Consider the following 21,388-nt stretch of genomic DNA (forward strand, 5'->3'; position numbering starts at 1 on the left):
TCTGTCAAAATGAGCTACTTCAATACAAGCAAATTAAATCAACTTAAAATTCTGATTTCTTTGTACCTGTCACATATAAAGTGATAAACAGATGCATGTGGGTACTGGTTTTCAGTTTATACAAAGTAAGTATAACATATTTCTGTAGCCTAGAAAATTCTACTGGGCAGTCTATAGTCTACGAAGTGTGTGTAAATATAGCAAGAGATGACACTACACTCACAGGAGACAGTACTAGCATTATAGGGTGAAAAATTTTATCTTTGCCAGCTGCTGAGTATGGCTTATTGTCCCAATTCTTCAAGTCCAGAGAACAGTAACGATAGAAATCAGAGAAAGATTCAACTGGTATATTATCTAAGGGAAGAACATATAAAGTTATCCAGCAACATCAAATCTATCTTCAAGGCACTGACCTTCTAGCAAAATTGGTAAGGATTAAATACATCTAGTGGCAAGGGGTTGTCAGGAGGGAGTGGCTGGAAACCCAGGTGATAGTCTAATTCTGAGAGAGCATGTCACCATATCTTGTTGAGGGTCCCCAGTTAGCATTGCTCTGATTAAGATGCTACTGACTGTGCTGTCTGAAGACAGTCTTCCTCAGCACCCATTTATTCCTTTTCCAGGATGTTTATGAGACTTGGAGGAGGCAACATAGATTTCTTCTAGTTGTGGCTGAACATTGGGCCACAATTCCACAGGCACAATCTCTTATTTTCAGCACTTTAACCAGTGATGACTCTCTACTATAACCACTGTCAACTGCAAAAAGAAGCTTCCCTGACCATGGCCAACAACAGCAATTATCCATGGCACAGACATAAATACTATGAAAATAATCTGACAGGCATATTATCTATTTAACATCAGCTTGTCCATCAGGGCCTATTGCTTCCTTAGCCTCAGGTTGTTTATTTTGTCATAAAGTACCCAATATGGGTACTTCCATTAGAGAGTGGGTGTTGAACCAAATGAAAACAAGAAGTTTACTGTACATATGCCATGCCATTCTTGTACCATTGGGTACATCTTGTCTGGGATGCTAATCACATTAACACATTGGTGACAATTCTCCCTCAGGAAAGAATCACGTAGTACCTTTCATCAGTACGGATGCCAGCTTTTGGCTTATTCCTGATTTGATTTTTCATTCCCAGAAACAAAAAGGTGCAATATCATCAGTAATAAAGCCTTATCATCTATCCATGTAGTAGAGCTAATAGCAGTAGTACGAGGCAGTTATCTGGGAAGCCATAGGCCCGTCCGTGGCCAACTTAGACATTTACCCCCAGCCCTGAGATTTTCATTTAGTTCCCTATGATGTATGGGATTGCGTTTGTTACTCTAAAAGGTGCATGAAGTCAAGTTATTTACTCTTTGTTTTAGCTATTCAGTTTTCTACTAAGCCATCCCTTCAACTTAGCTCCTACAAGGTAGGCAGACATACCATTGGACCTGGATCTTCTCAGTCCGATCCTGCACATCAGTGTTTGTGAGATGGATGTCCTTGTCATTGTCTGTCCTTCAGAACACTCATATATAACACTAAGTTGGGTAAAACATCACTTGTTGTTTGCAGGAAAATGCTTGCCTATGGCAGTTCCCACGGTGTGGACCTAGTTGCATCCTTTACTTCCAGGCATAGGTCCTGTGGAATCTACCTGTCAGTCTTGTAAAGAACAGGTAGATTTATGTATTTGCTCTGCCATAGCAGCTCTCCTCTGTGGCTATAATTGAGAACAGCCCTTACACAATTGGCCAGCATACAAAATGTCAGAGTACTTCACTGGAATGCCAGGAACCTTAGCTATTTTCCAGTCCATGTTACCTCCCTGTAGCCAGACATTCGAGCCCACTGAGAAGTTTCCAAAAGTACTGGTGAGCAGATGGCCCATATTTCAGTAAAGAGTTACTTGGTATCTACGAGGAACCAGTGGTCTCTGGGCTGCCACATGGAAAACTACCCGTGGCACCGATTCCCACTGGACTTGGTTATAGATTTTCTTTCACATCTGTCGTCTCCACAGTGGCCAACTCAGCACTTACCAGACCTCTTTTCCCATTGGGCCACCCATAAAGTCAAGCCTCTGAATATGGCCCAATGCTCAGTACAGATTGTCACAGGCCAAGTCTCATGACGTTCTGCTTCCTAAACTGCTGTTAGCTCACCGCCTACTCTTTTTTCAAACTACATGGTATTGTTGTTCCTTTTTATTGGTGCAACTGGCCAGTCTTTGTCTGGAATTCTTGCTTAAGCCATCTGTGTCCCAAGCATCTACAGGAATAGTTATCACTTCTTCAAGTATCTTGTCTGGCTTGGTTGCCAGCTAAATTCCTGGGGGAGGCACGCTGGCTTGAAAAGACATCGGTCCCAGCATAATGTGCCTGGAGTGGGTGGCAGGGATTGAAGGTCTGCATGCTTTGTTGTTTTAGTGATGCATGCCACTTTTGCAATGTCCATCTCAATGTCACCATAGAAAAAGTGTTGGTCAGAAGTCCTTTAGCACAGCTCCTCATTGAGGAACTGGTTTTCACTGTCACTTGGTTGGAACTGGTGGTGAATTCTACCTTCGGTAATATTGATGTGCAGCTAGAAATTGGCATTTTAGATATGAGTGTGCAACCCCTGCCCCTTTCTATTATTGGGATCAAACTGCTAATTAAACCTTTTTTATCAGATTGTTTCTACCCATGTTGCCATATTTAGCCCTTTTAGTGTCTAGTGAATTCCAACATAAACAGGCACAGGGACATTAGGACACACAGCTACTTAGCCCATTCTGAAGTGTCTTTTCTCATTCTAAAGCATCTAGAGCTCTTATGTCTCAACCTCATATGAAGTATTTTTAATCAAGCGATACAAAGACAGGCTACTTGATCAAGGTGAGAAATGAAAACCCCAGCACCGTGGGAATACACCTGTAACTGTTCTAAATATGCAGGCTATTGTAGGAGTTTCTCAATAACCTTGCCAGATATTATAAGCATGTTACTCCCAAGAATTTTCCAGTTCTGCCCAGTCCTCATACCATGGGTAGGACTGAGTGTTCATCTTTGTTCTCTTAGGTGTGCTTGTACATATTTCAGATGTCTTTGTAAATCTGTGAGACACAGAGGTCATCATTCCATAAAGAAATATTTTACAAAGAGCAGGCAAGGTCTCTGAAGAACCGTATGTGCTGAATTTAATATAGCATAAAAAAAAAAAAAAAAAAAAAAAAAAAAACCACTTTGCTTCTATCAACTGAGTCCTTAGTAATTCAATAGGGGTGAGAGATAGCTCACTGGATAGAGATGCTGAGAGATATCTCAGTGGATAAAGATGCTTGCTACCGAGCTTGATGACTTACATTCAATTCCCAAGTACCCACATGGTGGATGGAAGAAATGGCTCATGAAAATTGTTCTCTGACTTCCACATGTAACATATGCATCACCACACATACACATACATGTGTTATAAAAAGAAGCAAAATTCTGCAGCAGCATGGATGAGACCCAGTGCCTCATTTAACAGCACAGCTCACAGCCATTCTCCACGAGCTGTTCTGTTTCCTCCTGGTTCTGCTGAGGAGCTGCCGTGTTTCCTATCTTTCTGGAATCATCCAGGCTGGTTTGCCCTACTAACAGCTCTGTGACCAGGAGATGGGCCTTATTCTTACCTGCTATAGAAGTTATTGCTTCCAGCTTCTGACAGGCTCTTGTTAAGCCCTATCCATTGCCTTTCTGTTGGCTTTACTTTGGCTTGGAGTTGTGGGGTGGGGGATGCAGTAATAATCTCAGTGATTGGGAGGAAATGTCCACCGCTTACTGTTAGAGATGGGGGTCAGGTGAGATAATTGCTCATCCCTAGGACAAACTTAATCCTAGTCAGTTACGTTGTTCTTGCTCCATATTATCCACTGCTATTCATTGCCCTTGATGCTCCTCCAGGCAACCAGGAACCAAGGGGCATCTGGATCCAGTGTTCACCCAAGACCAAATGGCATGTGTATTGGTAGTGGAAGAGTAAATCTACAATTTGGTATGGGACCTCCCATGTCTTTGCTGAGTCCTTATTTAGAGACAACCTTGGCTTCCCTGTTTGAACAGGCTCTGTGTTCCTACCCCAAGACTCCTGTTTCCTCAGCAACAGCAGACTTGGGGTTTCTGTCACCTCTTTTCAATCTCTTATTCCATCTTTAAAGTCTTCCAGAAGCTCAGTATGTTGTTGCCACTAGGCAGAGACTCTGGTTAGCACACACCCTGCTGCAGTTGCCATCAATAGCCCAGATGGGGACCGTCATCTGAGCTCTCATTTCCCCTCTTGATCAGTTTAGCACTGCATAGTACAAATTGTATGTGATTATAAGCTGCTGGCATCATGCAGAGCCTCTCCTACCTCAAAGAATCATAAATTAATGTACCTGTGGCTCATCTGTATTATCAGTTCATGCCAATCCTGAGGTCCTTGTCTTTTACCTTCCTTCCTAACACTCTGGTAACCAGTTCCATTTGGGTCAATGAACTGGTATCATACACCACCTCTCTCATACCTACATCATCTCTTGTCATTTCTTTTTATTTTTTTTAATTGAACAACTTTATTTTAAAAAACAAAGATGAAGGTACAGATTTTAAGCATTTTTGCATAAAAGTATACGAACACATTTTTGTCAGTACTTGATTTTTTTTTAAAGGTTTGATAGTGTGCATTAAAATCTTACTAGTTACAATGAGCATGAAGTACAGGTTAAACAAGATGTAACCTGGAATTAGTCAAAGTTTTGTAAAGATTAAGCATAATGGTTTTTCATTTTCTTTTTCATTTTTCTTTTTGGCCTTTGTTTTTTCTTGAACTTCATATAGTCTGGAGTTGTTTCTGGGGTGTTCAGAGATTTCTGGGGTTAGTATCCAATTATCAGTGACTGCTTATTATGTCTGTTCTTTTGTGACTGGGTGCCCAAAGCAAAGAAAGAATACTAAAAGCAGTAAGGGGAAAAGGTCATGTAACATATAAAGGCAGACCAATCAGAATTACACCTGACTTCTCAACAGAGACTATGAAAGTTAGAAGATCCTGGACAGACATCATGCAGACCCTAAGAGAACACAAGTTTCAGCCCAAGCTGCTATACCCAGCAAAACTCTCAATCACCATTGATAGAGAGACCAAGATATTTCAAGACAAAACTAAATTTATACAATATCTGACCACAAACACAGCACTAGAATGAATTATAGGTGGAAAACCCAATACAAGGAGGGAAACTATATATCCTAGTAAAATCAAGAAAATACCTAAGCAAGAAAACCAAAAGAAGAAAGACACACAGGCACACTTATACCTCCAAAAACAAAAATAGCAGGAAAGAGCAACCACTATTCCTTAATATCTGTTAACATAAATGGACTCAATTCCCCAATAAAACGATATAGGCTATCAGACTCTCTTGTCATTTCTATCTTATTCTCTCTTTCCTCACTGCTCAGTTCTTTGCATAGGCTCTAAGTCTTTGGATCCCAGGAAGAGCTAAATAGTTATGATTTAATTACATCCTTTCCTTTATATTCCTCTATCATAAAACAAAACAAAACAAAGCAAAACAAGCAATGCAAGCTGGCAAATTCAATCTCAGCTCCTATATCCAATCTATTCACCAAATCAGAAACAAACTCAGAAGATGCCACCTGTGTGTCTTTTATACTTATACGGGAAAGTTCTTCCTGGACAGATGTCTGAGCCTCAGATGCATGCCTCTTCACCAATAGTATTGTAAAGCAACTGCTACTGCTTCTTTACAATTTATACCTACGTCTTTTTTGAGTGATGGCAGTATATTCTTTGGTGGGTCAATCATTCTCAATGGCTGATGGTAGGTTTTATTCAAGAGCTGTTCATGTCATACCTAACTTAGTTAAGGTTTTATTGTTATGAACATACACCATGACCAAAGTAAATCTTGTAAGTGACAACATTTAATTGGGGCTAGCTTACAGATTCAGAGGTTCAGTCCATTGTCATCAAGGTGGGAACATGGCAGCATCCAGGAAGGCAGGAAGAGCTGAGAGTTCTACATCTTCATCCTAAGGAAGCCAGGAGCAGACTGGGCATCTTCTGGCTACTAGGAGGAACATCTCTATGCCCACCCCCACAGTGACACATTTCCTCCAACAAGGCTGTATCTTTTAATTGTGCCACTTCCTGAGATGAGCATATGCAAACCATCACAATACCACATGGAGAAGGATAGCCACATAGCAACTGGATGCAGTGCTTCAGTTGCAAAACTTATCACCCATACCAGGTACAAGAAAATGATTCCTTTTCAAACTTAGCTCTGGTTCTTTCATGTCCTTGCTCAGAAGCCAAGTGTTCCACTACTTTTCCTGGAAAGAAGTAAAAATATTTGTCTATTCATCACAGACAGAATATCAATCACAGGCTGAAGAAATTACTCAACTCAAGTCTAGTTTTGTCAAAGGGTGGGTTTATTTGGCTTCATTATAAGAGCATGGCTGAGGAGCTTTTTACACGAGTGTAGCTGACCCTGTATAGTTGCATAGCTGAGAAGTCTCATTCAGTATGTTCGGTAAATTCTCCAATGCTGAAAAAATGGAATCATCTCCTTCATAAATCCTCTACCCCTATATACTTTACCAATGACTGAGACCACATATAACTTGAACAGAATTGCACATAACTTTGTGTATGTGTAGAGGTCCATAGAGAGTGATGACCAGAATTTTGGATGAGCAACTAATAAGTCTCTCCATTCTTTTCTTAGCAGGCCTGATTTTGTGAGGGAGCTTTTTGGGTAATCACAACTTCTCTGATTAAGATGACATGGGTTTGTTATTCTCAGAGGAAAATATTCAACAATATATCACTGCTATCAGAAAACTTGTCCTCATCAGATCTATCCTTGAAAGCCAAGATGTCTTTGGCCATTGTGCTTTCATCTTTAGAGATGAATAGGGTAGCTAGACCTCTAGCTAAATCAAGGACTAAGCTGTGCCTTCATCCTTAGAGATGAATGAGGTGCATAGACACTCTAGCTAGATGAGGTGAGCCTTCATTCTTACAGATGAATGGATTAGATGACATGCCCTTTGATGAACAAGGGCTGCCAGTGAATTATGAGGATACATTGAGAATGGCTAGCTAGCCTGAGAATATATTGAAGTTACTCAAAGTAATTCACATGCCTATATATATAAGTAAGCAGATGGCCTGAACTAGAAGATACACAAACAAAACCAAAGCACGAGTGCAGGCTTCATTTTAAATGAAGCTGCCTTATCCACCTGAGTGAGGGGTCAAGGGATTTGGTTTTCTTCCTTCCTTCCTTCCTTCCTTCCTTCCTTCCTTCCTTCCTTCCTTTCTTCCTTCCTTCCTTCCTTCCTTCCTTCCTTCCTTCCTTCCTTTATTTCTCTATTTTTTTAATATCAAAGGTGGTTTCTAAGAACCTGTTATGAGCCTATCAGCTCAGCCTTGAACAGTTGGAAAGAGCTTCCCAGAGAAAGCAGCAACTGAGATGACAAAGATAAAATAAAATTAGCCAAGTAAGTTATAGGAGTGTATTAGGAATTGGGGGTAAGGACCTGTGATGGGTACTTTAGACTGAGGATACTGATGGTCTTATACAATTAAACTTCATTTTATTACTGTGAAGGGTGAAGCACACAAGGGGACATAAAATAGGTGGGCTTGTGAGGTAAGAAAATGCCTTGATTGTCATTAAGAGTTAAATTTTCAGGGCTATTGGCAGGGACTACGGAAAGATTCTTTTAGAGATTCCTCCATGGAGACTTGGTCAACTTGCAAGTTTACTCTTGAAACTGTTGATACAGAATATAGAAGGAAGTACTGGAAAGAAGATGAAGATGAAGTAGACTTCAAAGAGTTGTGGTATCTTTAAATATAATAGTTCATGGAGTAAGAAAAAAAGATGGTTCTAGAGGACACAGCAATTTTAGTAGCCATGTTATGATGCACTGGGCATTATAGGAGAGAAGAAGAAGGGGAAAAACACACCCATGGTAACTCCTAAGGGTTTGGATTATATGACTGTGTAGAAGATGAATCAATAGCCAAGGTCCTTAAAAATAATGAATTATGGAGCTAGAGAGAGATGGCTTAGTGGTGAAGAGCACTTCCAGAAGGTTGGGGTTTGGTTCCTAGAATCCATAATGGGCAGCACACAAGTGCCTGTAACTCCAGGACCGTGGAATAAAATGACCTGCTTGGTGTTTGTGGGAGGAGAGACCTGCATTCATCTGCATTCATACACACACACACACACACACACACACACACAGAGAGAGAGAGAGAGAGAGAGAGAGATCGAGAGAGACATACAGACAGACATACAGAGACTGAGAAAGAGACAGAGTGAGGGAGACAGAGAGGGAGAAAGACAGACAAAAAGAAAAAGACAGTTGGGGGAGGCTAAAAGGTGAATGCTCTCCTGGACAAGGACATTTGGTCTGTAGAGGGCTTAGTTGGTTGATAATGTTGTTTTTGTCATGGGGTTGCAAACCCTTTAGTTTAGTTCAGCTCCTTTAGTCCTTTCTTTAGCTCTTTCATTGGGGTCACCATGCTTAGTCTGATGGTTAGCTGCAAGCATCCTTCTCTGTATCAGTATGGTTCTGGCAGACCCTCTGAGGAGGCATCCATATGAGGTTCCTGCCAGTCAGCACTTCTTGGCATCAGCAATAGTGTGTGTGTTTGGTGGCTGCATATGTGGTAGATCCCCAGGTGAGACAGTTTCTGGATGATCTTTTCTTCAATCCCTGTTCCTCTATTTGTCCCATTATTTCCTCCCATGAGTGCTTTGTTTTCCCTTTTAAGAAGGACAAAAACATCTACATTCAGGCCTTCCTTCTTTTTGAGCTTCATAAGGTCTGTGAATTTTTTCTTGGGTATTTCCGAGCTTTTTGGGCTAGTAATTTGTTTATCAGTGAGTGCATATCATATGTATTCTTTTGATACTGGGTTACCTCCCTCCGGATGATAGCTTCTAGTTCCATGCACTTGCCTAGGAATTTTATGAAGTCATTGTTTCTAATAGCTGAGTAGTACTCCATTGTGTAAATGCACCACATTTTTGTGTACCTATTCCTCTGTTAAAGGACATCTGGATTCTTTTCAGCTTCTGGCTATTTTAAATAAGGCCGCTATGAACATGGTGGAGCATTTGTCCTTGTTTTGTGTTGAAACATCTTTTGTATATATGCCCAGGAGTGGTATAGCTGTGTCCTCCGGTAGTACTATGTCCAATTTTCTGAGGAACCTCCAGACTGATTTCCAGAGTGGTTGTATCAGCTTGCAATCCCACCAACAATGGAGAAGTGTTCCTCTTTCTCCACATTCTTGCCAGTGTCTGTTGTTACCTGAGTTCTTGATCTTAGCCATTCTGACTAGTGTGAGGTGAAATCTCAGGGTTGTATTGATTTGTATTTCCCTGATGACTAGGGATGCAGAGCATTTCATTAGGTGATTCTGTTATTTGATATTCCTTGGTTGAGATTCTTCATTTAGCTCTGAACCCCATTTTAAAATAGTATTATTTGATTCTCTGGAGTCTAACTTCTTGAGTTCTAACAGAGAATTTTAACTGTCAGTCTGATGCCTCTGGAATCACCAGGTAAGTTCCAGTAAGGGATTGCCAAGATTAGGCTCACCTGCTGGCTTATTTTCAGGAGACTGTCTTGGTGCCATTCATTGATTTGAGAAGACGACCACCAGTCTCTGGGTTTGGATCCTGGACTGAAGAAAAGAGGGTGAAGTGAGATGAACACACACACACACACACACACACACACACACACACACACACACACACACACACACACACACATTTTTGCCTGCTTTTTTGATTGTGGACATGAAGTGGCTATCTCTTTCCTGCCTTTACTTCTCTGATTATCTCTTGAATATCCCCCTGGAATTATAGGTTGAAAAAACACTTTCCCTCTTCAAGTTGCTTTCAACAGGGTATTTTTTTAAATTGACAGCAGTGAAGTGAGGACAGTACACTTAATGTATGTCAAGAGCTGGGGTTATGTGTTTTAACTTATTTAAAAAAAAATCTCTAAACTAGAAATGATTCATACCCTGGAAATCCAAGATGTGATGAATTGGGCCTGCTCTTCTTTTAAAATAAATCCAAGAAGTGTCCACAAAGAGCCCAAATAAGGAGTTTCTTAGCCTTTTTAGCACGAGTAATTTATGTAAAATATATTCTAATAATTCTTTTCTCATTGACATCAGGAAGTGGTACAGGATTTGAAAAACATTGTTTTTCAGTGTGAAGAGCTGACCATTGATTAACTTAAAATAGAATGAATGTGAGAAAGGAATCACTAGCCTGCTTGTGCCAGAGAATCAGAACCAGAGGACTGTTAAAGCACAGCCAAGTGACACTCTCAGAATAATGATGGCTTTCCTGGTACTCTGGATGTCTCGTCTATCTCCCTCCATGCCTGATCCTATTCCCCTTTCCCACCTCTACCACTCAGGACCCTTCCTCCCTCTACCTCCCGTGATTATTTCTCCTCATCTAAATAGGATTGAAGCATTCACACTTTGGTTTTCATTTTTGATAAGCTTCCTGTGGTCTGTGAGTTGTATCATGGGTACTCTGAGCTTTTGAGCTAATATCCATGTATCCATGAGTATTTATCATGTGTGTCCTTTTGGTCCTGGGTTACCTTACTCAGAATGATATTTTCTAGATTCATCTATTTGCCTGTAAAATTTATGAACTCATTGTTTTTAATAGCAGCATAGGGGAATGCTAGAGGGGTGAGGCAGGAGTGGGTAGGTAGGTGGGGGGAACACTCTCTTTAGAAGCAAAAAAGAGGGCGATTTTATGGGGAGACTCATGGAGGGTAGACCAGGAAGGGGTACAACATTTGTAATGTAAATAAATAAAATAACCAATTTATAACAAAGGGATATATTAAAACTTATTTATTTAGTACCTGTTAAAGCAACTATTTGATTTTAGTCTTTCTCTATACTCTAAAGTGTTTTATAGCATTATTTTTAAAGTACAACTAGTTTTATGATAAATGGAGGAAGCTACCTTACATGTACATGTTATATATGTAAGTCTATCAATTAGTTTTAAATTTTTTCATGTGTGTGTGTTACTCTGTATGTATCTTTGTGTTACGGTAAATATTAAAAAGATAGCTTAACCTTTTGTCCTGTGTTTTGCCAGCTTCTGTTTGGGGCCATTTGATGCTATGGGGATCTCTAACTTAATGGCCTTGTGTGGCCTCTATGAACTCTGGCGCAGTTCACTCCACCACCCCTATTGTTTGTGTGTCCGGTGGATATGACCACCTGGTGTGTTCCTTTCCTCCACCAATCAGCACAAACATGACTCCAAAGCCCAGTAGCTCATCAAGCAGGTTTATATATGAAATTCTCAACCTACAAACCCTCAACACAATAAGCTTACATCTAGTGGACAAAGATACAAACTGCCCTTCTATATGAGATAAAAAGATTCATAGAAACCCTTAGAAATAATAACAACCTCATCAAGCTAGAGATGCTCTGAAAGAAACATACACATCTATTTCAGTAAATATTAAAAATACAAAAGATTTAGCTCTTTTCCAGCCCTGAGGTCTCATTCCTCAGGACTGACCCTGATACGAAGCCATGTACAACTCTGGAGCCTGGTCTGAGCCGCCACGGCCCAACTTGTACGTGCAACTCTCTTCCCTTGGTGGTTTATTACTGCCTGCTCTTCACCTCTGCCCCGGGGTATTTCTGTACCCCCAAATCACACCCAAACACAGACTGATAGCTTTTCATACAGGTTTATATGTTCAACTCTCAATCCACAAACCCTCTACACAACAAGATTACATCAAATAGACAAAGATACAAAGTTCCCGTCATATAAGATACTAGACCTATAAAATTCTCAGAGCTATTTAACACCAATTGATATCACCTGGGTCTAGCTGGTCCTTGGGAAACTCCATGTTGCCATGATAACCTTCACCCTCTGTTCTCTGACCTCCTCAGAATTCTCAGCCCTCTCTACTTCCCTTGCCACTGGCTTTTTAAAAATTTTACTAATTAAAATGGGAAGGTTCAGTTGGAATCGTGTGTCTAGGCAATTCTTCTTGGGGAAGTGGAATTAACATTAAAATACAACAGCTTCAGGACAATCTACACACATCTGCCTCCAACTCGGTTCCTCCCCAAATCTCCTCTTCCTCTGCTCTTCTCCCTTTCTAGACCTTTCACCGCTTATCTCTCTTATGTCCAATCTTATATCACCTTAACATCTTTGCATATCGTTTTATGCCTATTGCTACTGGAGGCCAGAAGAGGGTATTTAATGTCCTAGAATTGGATTTATAGATCATCTTAGTTAGAGTTTTTATTCCTGCACAAACATCACGACCAAGGAGCAAATTGGGGAGGAAAGGATTTATTCAGCTTATACTTCCACATTGTTGTTCATCACCAAAGGAAGTCAGGACTGGACCTCAAGCAGGTCAGGAAGCAGGAGATGATGCAGAGGCCATGGAGGGATATTACTTTCTGGCTTGCTTCCCCTGGCTTGCTGAGGTTGCTTTCTTATAGAACTCAGGTCTAGCAGTTCAGGAATGGCACCACCCACAATGGGCACTCTCACCATTGATCACTAAATAAGAAAATGACTTAGAGTTGGATCTCATGAAAGCATTTCCTCAAGAGAGGTTTCTTTCTCTTTGATAACTGTAGTTTACAATAAATTGACACACCAAACCAGGCAATACATAGATAGTTGTGACTTGCTATGTGAGTTGGTGCCAGGAACCAAACCTGGGTTCTCTGTCAGCACTACCTGCTGAGACATCTTTACAGGCCCTCCCCCACATATATTTTTAATTAAGGAAAATTTCAGGTTCTGAATTTCAGTGGATCAACTTGTGTGTGACCTTTATATTATAGATAATTTCATGTCTTGTTTATGGCAATTTTGGAGTTGAGTATCATCAACAACAATGTACAAATGTTGCACCAAGGCTTTGACAAATTAAATAAATCATCCTGGATCGCATAGCCCACAGAGAGTTGAACCATTTTCCAATTTAGATGGCTGATTCAACAACCTTTCTTTATCTACTGTGTTTTCCTGGCTTCCAGTTTTGTATTATTATAAATTGTCAACGACTTTATTGATAGTGAAGAAAGTTAGAGAAATCCAAGTCTGGCTAGCAGTCGACAATGATCTCATTTCTTCTATTGCTACTTGACAAAACTAGAGCACTACCCATGTGAGTTCAAATTGAAGAAGGTTATTTGATGAGTAGAACTAACATTGTCCTAACAATTTTATATACTCACTGAAACACATCTGGAAATAGAGAAATAATGGAAAATATCTCATCTTCTAGTTCCAACATTATCCTAACAAGGGAACTATATCTCACAGTTGTAGCTTCTTTTCATATTGAATATTTTCTTGTCTTTATTTTTATACAATATTGTCTCTGAAACTACTTTGAATGTTATCAGAAGATACATCACAATGTGTTAAGATGATTTATAATTTTTCATTCAAATAAATTGCCCTTGGCTAACATCTATGGCAATATCCACATGAATGACTCTGACAAGCCGGGTTTCTAATTCAATTAAACAATTGCTATATATTGTTCCACTGCCTCTTAGAAACTCAACACCTAATGGTGCTCCCAGAAGTAGGAGGGCCACCAGATTTTGTGGGTTTTTCAATTCATTAAGTGTGAATCATATCATTTTTAAATGAAAATTTGGTCTCAACAATTACAGGCTAGATCACATTTCTCCTTCTTCTAATTGTTCATGTTCTAACCCCTCAAATGTAAAAAAAATATTAGTGTTATACAATTGATAAAATTTTGCAGATTTTATTAAAGTGAGAATTTTGAGACAGAGGTGAATTTGGGTAGGCCAAAGAACTTAGAGAAGGATGGCAAGAGTTTTTGAGACAGAAGAATTAAAACCAGTGTAGGGATGGGTCCATAGACCAAGGAATAGAGGACTATCCTCATGGAACTAAAAAGAGTAAGTAATGGGTTATTAAAGAGCTTCTGGCAGGATCATACTATAGTGGGGCAATCTTTGACTTCTGATGATGAATTCATGTTATTTTAATTCAGCATGTTTGTGGTAACATATACAATATGCTTTGCACTTTGTAGTTGATGCCTATGTGCAGGTGAAGACAGGTACAGATAAAGCAAAGCCTGTGATTGGACAATGGCTGAGTATGGAGGGCACGGAGTTTTGAGAGACTGGAAAGATAAGAGGAGAGAAAGAGAAGAGAAAATTAAAGAGGAGAAGAATGACCTGGATCTGTGTGGTTTTAAATAGCCACAGGTAGCTATGAACATCTCATAAGGAGTGGATTGTTATAGGACAATTTGTCTTATCTAGGTGGGAAGTTTATATCAATTGGCTCTTAGTTTATTGTGTAGATATTTTTGTAGAATGAGAATTTACTGATATAAATCTGATTGATAAACTACAAACTTCTAGATTTTTGATTTTACTGGGTTACTGGGAATTGTGACTATAATAATAGGAGGCAGATGCTGAATATGTGAGCAGAGTCTACAGCAGAAAGTTGCAGGTGTGGGGGAACTGCTGGGGCCAGAGAGTAGCAGGAGGTAGTGTGGCATAGTGCTTAGAGCCATTTGTTTTATTTTTTTTAATACTTACCACTACAGCACTTTAGTCTTCTATTCTCTACCCCACTTGTGCCCTAGCTGATTCTGGTTAATTTAATACTGAGTTTTAAAAACAGCCTTCCAAGTTAAGAGTGTTAAGTATTCTTAAGCTTTGCACTGCTCATATTTTTATAATTGTTTGCCCTATAATTTTGTTTTCAATGTTTTTGTATTTAAAACAATTTTTTTTTGCTTATGATAAAACAGTGAAGGTCATTGACCATCATGTCTGAATGTACTGGAATTGATATTTAGTTAATTCTGAGTTTAGACAGATTATTTTATAGCTTCTCTCAACTTTAACTTTCTTAGTAAAACTAGGAAACAATGATGCCGCTCATAAAAATAATTACCATGCTTTGATGGAATAATACATGCAAAGGACTCTAACTTTGTCTTCTATATAGTAATTTACCAATGAGCATTAGATATCTGTTACATATTCTTTATACCTGCTCTCATGGTTTCCTACTTGAGGAAGGTAGGAGATTTAATACATGATGTCTCAAAATTTTATGCAGTAAGAGCTTGACTTTATTCTTATCTTCATCAGATTATTTTTCTACCACTAATTACTACTATTTTCTTATGTCTCAAATATTAGGGGTCAAACATTTGACCCTCATCTTTGCTCAGATTGTTGGAGACTTGATTGACTTCATCTAAGATGGAGGCACTGTTACAGAGGGATGCCCCCGTACTCTTCATGATATGGATATAGAAGAAGAAGGCAAAGAAGGGTTTTCTCGTTTTCTGAGTTGTATCTGCAGATCATCACTTCCACTTCCATCTGAGTAATGGCAGGTGTTGAAACCACCAATCAATTGCAGGCTTACATAAGAGTTGGCTCCAAAGTGGTATGTATGTAAAGTGGAACTTGATTCCAAGTTTTTTTTTACAAGATAGAACTTTCTAGATGCCCAACATCTGTTAAAAGAACACAGAATTCTAGGCAATATGTATCCAGAAGCCATTTGTACAACCTGACAATGTCTTTTGTTTTCATGCCTTTTCCCCAAGAAAGTTTGCTTTTGGATGTTATGGGTGTGGATAAAAAATGTTTCTTCAAAATTCTCCAAGTACACTGGGTTTTCCTTTCTTTGATTTTTTTTTGGGTACACATCAATTTGGCACTATTTGAAATCAGAACTTCAGTCCAAGTTATTTTATCCACTTTATCAGCAGATTTCTAAGGACATCACCGCATGCAATGCCAATTGGTTCATGAGATAGCTGGCCATTTTATTTACAGACTGAATGACCCTGTTTCCTCTTCTGTCAAATACCAAATAACTTCATGGGGACTAACCAACCTGTGTTCCTAAGAGTCAGTTCCTTCACACTGGCTGTCTCCTGACCTAAAACGTTAGGACTTCATGTATAAAGCAGTTACTGTATAAAGAACACAACTTCAGGTTGGTGGGATAGGATAGATCAGTTGGTAAAATGCTTGCCTTGCAAGTAGGAGTTGTCAGCTTGTTCTTCAGAAACCAAGTAAAAGGAGCTGGTTATGTTGCTCTATGCCTAATCTCAGCCCTGTTCATTGGCGTTTCTCCTCAGTTACATAGAGAATAGCTGGTGATCCATGCAAACTAAGCTAGAAAGCTGTTCCATCATTATTCCTTTTTTTCTAGTCCAGAACTCCAGTTGTCAACCCCTTCATTTTTCTGGTTTCCTGATAAGACAAACTTTCTCCTCTCAAACCACTTCCCTCTCCTCCCTCTTTCCCTCCTACCTTACCAACTAGGCAAACCCTGACATTGGACATTTAAAATCCTTCCTCTCTATGAAGCCCAGGCCCAGAATGGATTCCTCAGGGGTTAGGCCTATTTCTAGAATTTTCTTTGCAGGTCAGCCACTGTCTTTGAGTGGCATTATTTGGTTTCTCCCATCATGCTTATTAATCTAATTATGAAAACTAATATCAATATTATTTTTGTTTTTTGGTTCTGTTTGAGACAGGGGTTGTGATATGCTGTGCCTCTCTGTTCATTGAGCTGCATATTTTTTGGCAGATGTATGAGACATGAATTTAACCATACAACATTTCCTTGGGGGAGGGCCATTATTTTACTGAGAGATATAAAATAAAACACATTTCTCATTTCCTATTGTTAAACTAGAGCACATTGGTATGGTCTTATGAATCTTATAAAGATCATTACCTGAATTATATTGGTTAGTTCTACTAGCTAGCTGAAAGATTGACCTGCCCAGTTTGTTAGTATCTTATTCAATGATAAGAGATGAAACAAACCAGTCTTGTACATGCAGTCATTCTCTTCTGTAATATTCCAAACATTCTTTCTTGACTAGCTGCAGAGGTTCTTACAAGTATTAAGATTCTAAGATCCCCAAACTCAGAATCCACCTAAAGTCAAAGAACTTGTGGGTTCTGAGTTTTAGACAACCTCTCATCTCACAAGTATGCATGCATGTGCATGCACACACACACACACACACACACACACACACACACACACACACACACTTTCTCACACACTTTCCCAACCCTCTCTCTCTCTCTCTCTCTCTCTCATACATACACACACACACACACATACACATACACACAGACATACACACACACTTGCACACACACATACATTTATGCATATGTACAAACATTCATGTGTGTGCACAGGCACATAAACATACATATGCACATTCACATGCACACATAAGCATAAACACACATGCATGCACACAATTTGTCAAATAATGTGTAAGATTCCCTGTCACTTGTCATCTAACATTCAGAGCTGGCATAATGTGACCAAAGATTCGAATTATCTGTTCTTGGGAGCAACATTTTCTCAGTTCTTGAGAAAAACTCATATTTTTTGCTGTATGTCCTCAAAGCAAAAGAGATTATATATAAATGTAATGTATGTCTGATGATTGCAGCACTCCTGACTGAGATGAATGCTGCTTCAACACGCAAGAAAAATCAAGATTGTAGAAGGGTTTAATTTATAGGAGGAACAAATTAGCTTGTCAGATAATATGATACATTACTGTACAGTATGTGAATAAAAGATTATTGCAAACTTACATATCATTATCTCATAACACCAAGCACTTATTTTCTTGTTTCTTTTTATGTTTTGACTCCAAAGAAGTTATGATTTACATTATGATTCCAAAGGAATTTATAAATCAGTTCAGAATTTGCAAGCTGAGAAATATTTTATATTAAACAATCTAGCTTACTGGTAAATTTGTGTTTGTGGAAAGGAGACATATAATATCTGACAGTGATTTGTCCCAAGAACTGCGTACATCCAAACCATTGAAAGGGAACATAAGCAGATATTAATGTCTTGTTTGATTTTTAAAAAATGTCTTACTATCAATGTCAGGATGACCTTTACCTAACTTGTGGCAATCCTCCTGTCTCAGTTTCCTGACTACTAGAATTACACATCTTTGTCCCCAAGTCCTAGTCAAATTTTAGTATTTTAACCTGTAATTTTGAATCATGGTAACAAAACTACCTTCAAAATTTATTTGTGTGTATCCTACACTTACTTTTCTTTAAAACATGAGAACATCCCTAAATTTGTTTAGTTTGAATGCTGTTCCATTATATGCTTAATTTTTCAGCCCTTTCTTTGTCCTATATATTTGACCAATTTTATCTTATAATAAACCATAATATCACACAACTCTCTTAACCCTTTTATTCTTTGAGAATGTCAAATGATGTGTTTTGATTCCCTCTGCTGATCCTCCGAGATCCACCCTCACTCCCCATCCACCCAACATTGTGTTCTTTCTTTGTTAAAGCCATTAGTCCTGATTTGTGTTGTTCATATATTCATGGATATGTGGTCTTCCATTGGAATGTGGTTGACATATTTGGAACCATTCACTTACATTAAACAAACTTTCCTTTTCTCAGTGGCTATTAGGGCAATAGCTCTTCTGCAAACAGTAGGATATAAAGACCACACACCTTTCCGATCTCTGAGTTCCGCTTAAGTTTTCAAGAATCTGTTCTTACTGTCATAACTACTGGGAGTTCGTACCTGCAGTTCAGAAAACACCATCTCCTTATAGATATCTACCAGCTCTGAGGCTCTAGATCTTTCTTCTTTCTTCTTCCTCTTCTGTAGTGATTACTGAACTGAGGGAGGAGAGAGTGTGGTGGAGATGTCCCATTTAGTTTTGAACATTTATTTAGTCATTTTGAAAGCTTGTAGTTGAAGTTGAGAGGTAGAACATACAAACCAAGTTTCATTTGGATCATTATTCTTCCAGGTCCACCAAATATCAGGGGCTATGTTACTTGATAAATTACTTCTGAGATTTTTATTTTGTAACTCAAACTATCTTTTATGAATTAAAAAGAAAAAATATTGCTATTTATTTTTTATTTACTATTTCCTTTACATACATTTCAAATGTTATCCCCTTTCACAGTTTTCCCCCTGGAATCCCCCTATATCCTCTCCCCTTCCCCTGCCTCCATGAGAATGCTCCCCTACCCACCCACCTACTCTCTCCCACCTCCTATGGAAGAGTTAGAGAGAGGGCTGAAAGAGCTGAAGGGAAGAACAACAATATCAATCAACCAGATCCCCCTGCCCCCCAAACTCTCAGAGACTAAACCACCAACCCAAGAGTGCACATGGAGGGACCCATGGCTCCAGCTGCATATGTAGCAGAGGATGGCCTTATCAGCTATCAACAGGAGGAGAGGCCCTTGGTCTTGTTATTTCTTCTTAAACTTAGCACACATATTAACAAGCACATGGTGAATAATGTCCAATATACTTTCTGAAGAAAATATTACTATGATTTTTCTTGGAAATGTGGGTCTCAGCAGTTTGCTCCATCCTGTCATGATTGGGTTCATTGTCTCCAGTTTTCATTTGCAATATAGAAAGATATTTCTCTGATTATGATAGGAAGCAGCTCTAGACTCTAATTTTATTTGGTTTGTACACTAGTGACTATGTAGAGCAAGCAGCCATAGCTGGCTTAAATATCTTGGGTTATTTTCCTATCAGACTCTGCCATACTGGCAGAAAGGTAAGTTGGCCATCTATAAAATACAAAGCTACTGATTCCAAATTATTCTCTACCTCATAGACATGCTGTTATGGCTTAATGAAAAAATAACTTACTGCTCCTTGGCAGTCAGGAGCTGGGGGAAACACTCTCTGTAAACAGAAAATCATTGTCAAAATGTTTTTTTCATTAGGCCTTTGGATCCCCTTGTAAAAGTTCAGGCTACCTAATGGATGGGGATTTATAGATAGCCATTTATAAAAGCACATCCAAGCACACTCAAATATTAAACAAACACAGATGCACAAGTGAGATTATGAAATTGCTCAGCAATGGTACAGCCTGTACCTGGAAATGGATGGGATTGATAGAGTTTTCATAACCCTAATTATTCTCACTCTCAACCATATATCGGAGACTTAAACTGCCCGGGCCGGCCAGCAGTGAAGTGGTTCTTTTTATAAAGGTCCCAGTGGTGCTCCAAAGAAAGAGCAAAATTAGGAACAGATTTTATGAAACAGGGCCTGGATTTTTCTTTAAGCTCCTGAGAGTTTTCTTCCCTTGCAATACTGGAGATTAAACATAGAATGTCATGCTAGCTAGGTAAGTCCTCTATTCCAGCCACACCAGAGATGTAAATGTTTCCAGACTTTATGTAGATTTCTGTAGATGCCATACAGCATTCTTATATACCTGGAGCCAGTGTCTCATGAGAAAAAAAATAAAATCTGTTATTATTTCCTAAAGATTTCAGGAATTTCTCTAGAATCAAGTTTCAAGAGCTACTTAGAGTTTTTCCTAGATATGAGCATACTCCTGCAAGGGTACCGCTTACAACTCAGAGCAGGGGGCCTTGATCAAGGCTGCTGCCTTCTTGGCTTTTAATACTTCCTCTTCATCCACCCCACAGATGACACAAACAAGAGGAGGCTCTAACGATGACAAGGAAACATTTTGATTTGGATTATCAACACTGGTGGCCTCTTCTCCCAAACTCACTAAATTGCTTCCCAGCCTTCTGCCTGACTCTCACACTAGCCATCTTCTGTTACCATTTGGCAAATGCTTCCTACTCTAATGTTCCTGTCTTGCACAATGGAAATGGTACCCATAAGGTCTCAATCAAAGTGTCATGTGAATTATTTTACATTTCATGAGGAAGATAAAAATAAACCGGACGGGATTGGAAAAACCATTTCATGTCACCCACCTAGAACCGTCTCCATGTGTAGTCATTCCAGCATGGTTTGATCTACTCGCTAACCTATGCTTACATCCTTTTCTTCACAATGACTCAACCCCCTCCCCCCATTGCCCAATCCTTGTTACGACTTGGGAGGTTGTTGTGGTTGCTTTGTTTTTAATATCTTGCCCAATCTTTCCATTTTTAGTTCCAGACTATTGCTTTTAACCACTTTCAACTATCTCATTCTTCACAGAATGACATGGTACTATATACAATTGAACTCAACTAATTTTTTTTTCCACTCTAATTTCAGATTGGCTTCATCATACTCACGCTCTCAACAAAAATTTCAAGTGGAATGTTATACCAATTCCTCTGATTCTTCTTAAGGATTTGTTGCTAAGGGCTTCATGACCTTTCTTATATTGATTTTTTTTTTTGTTTTGTTTAAATAAACAGTCCTATGAAGCAGGT

Source organism: Micromys minutus, assembly GCF_963924665.1.
Source record: "Micromys minutus genome assembly, chromosome: 10".
NCBI lineage: Eukaryota > Metazoa > Chordata > Mammalia > Rodentia > Muridae > Micromys > Micromys minutus.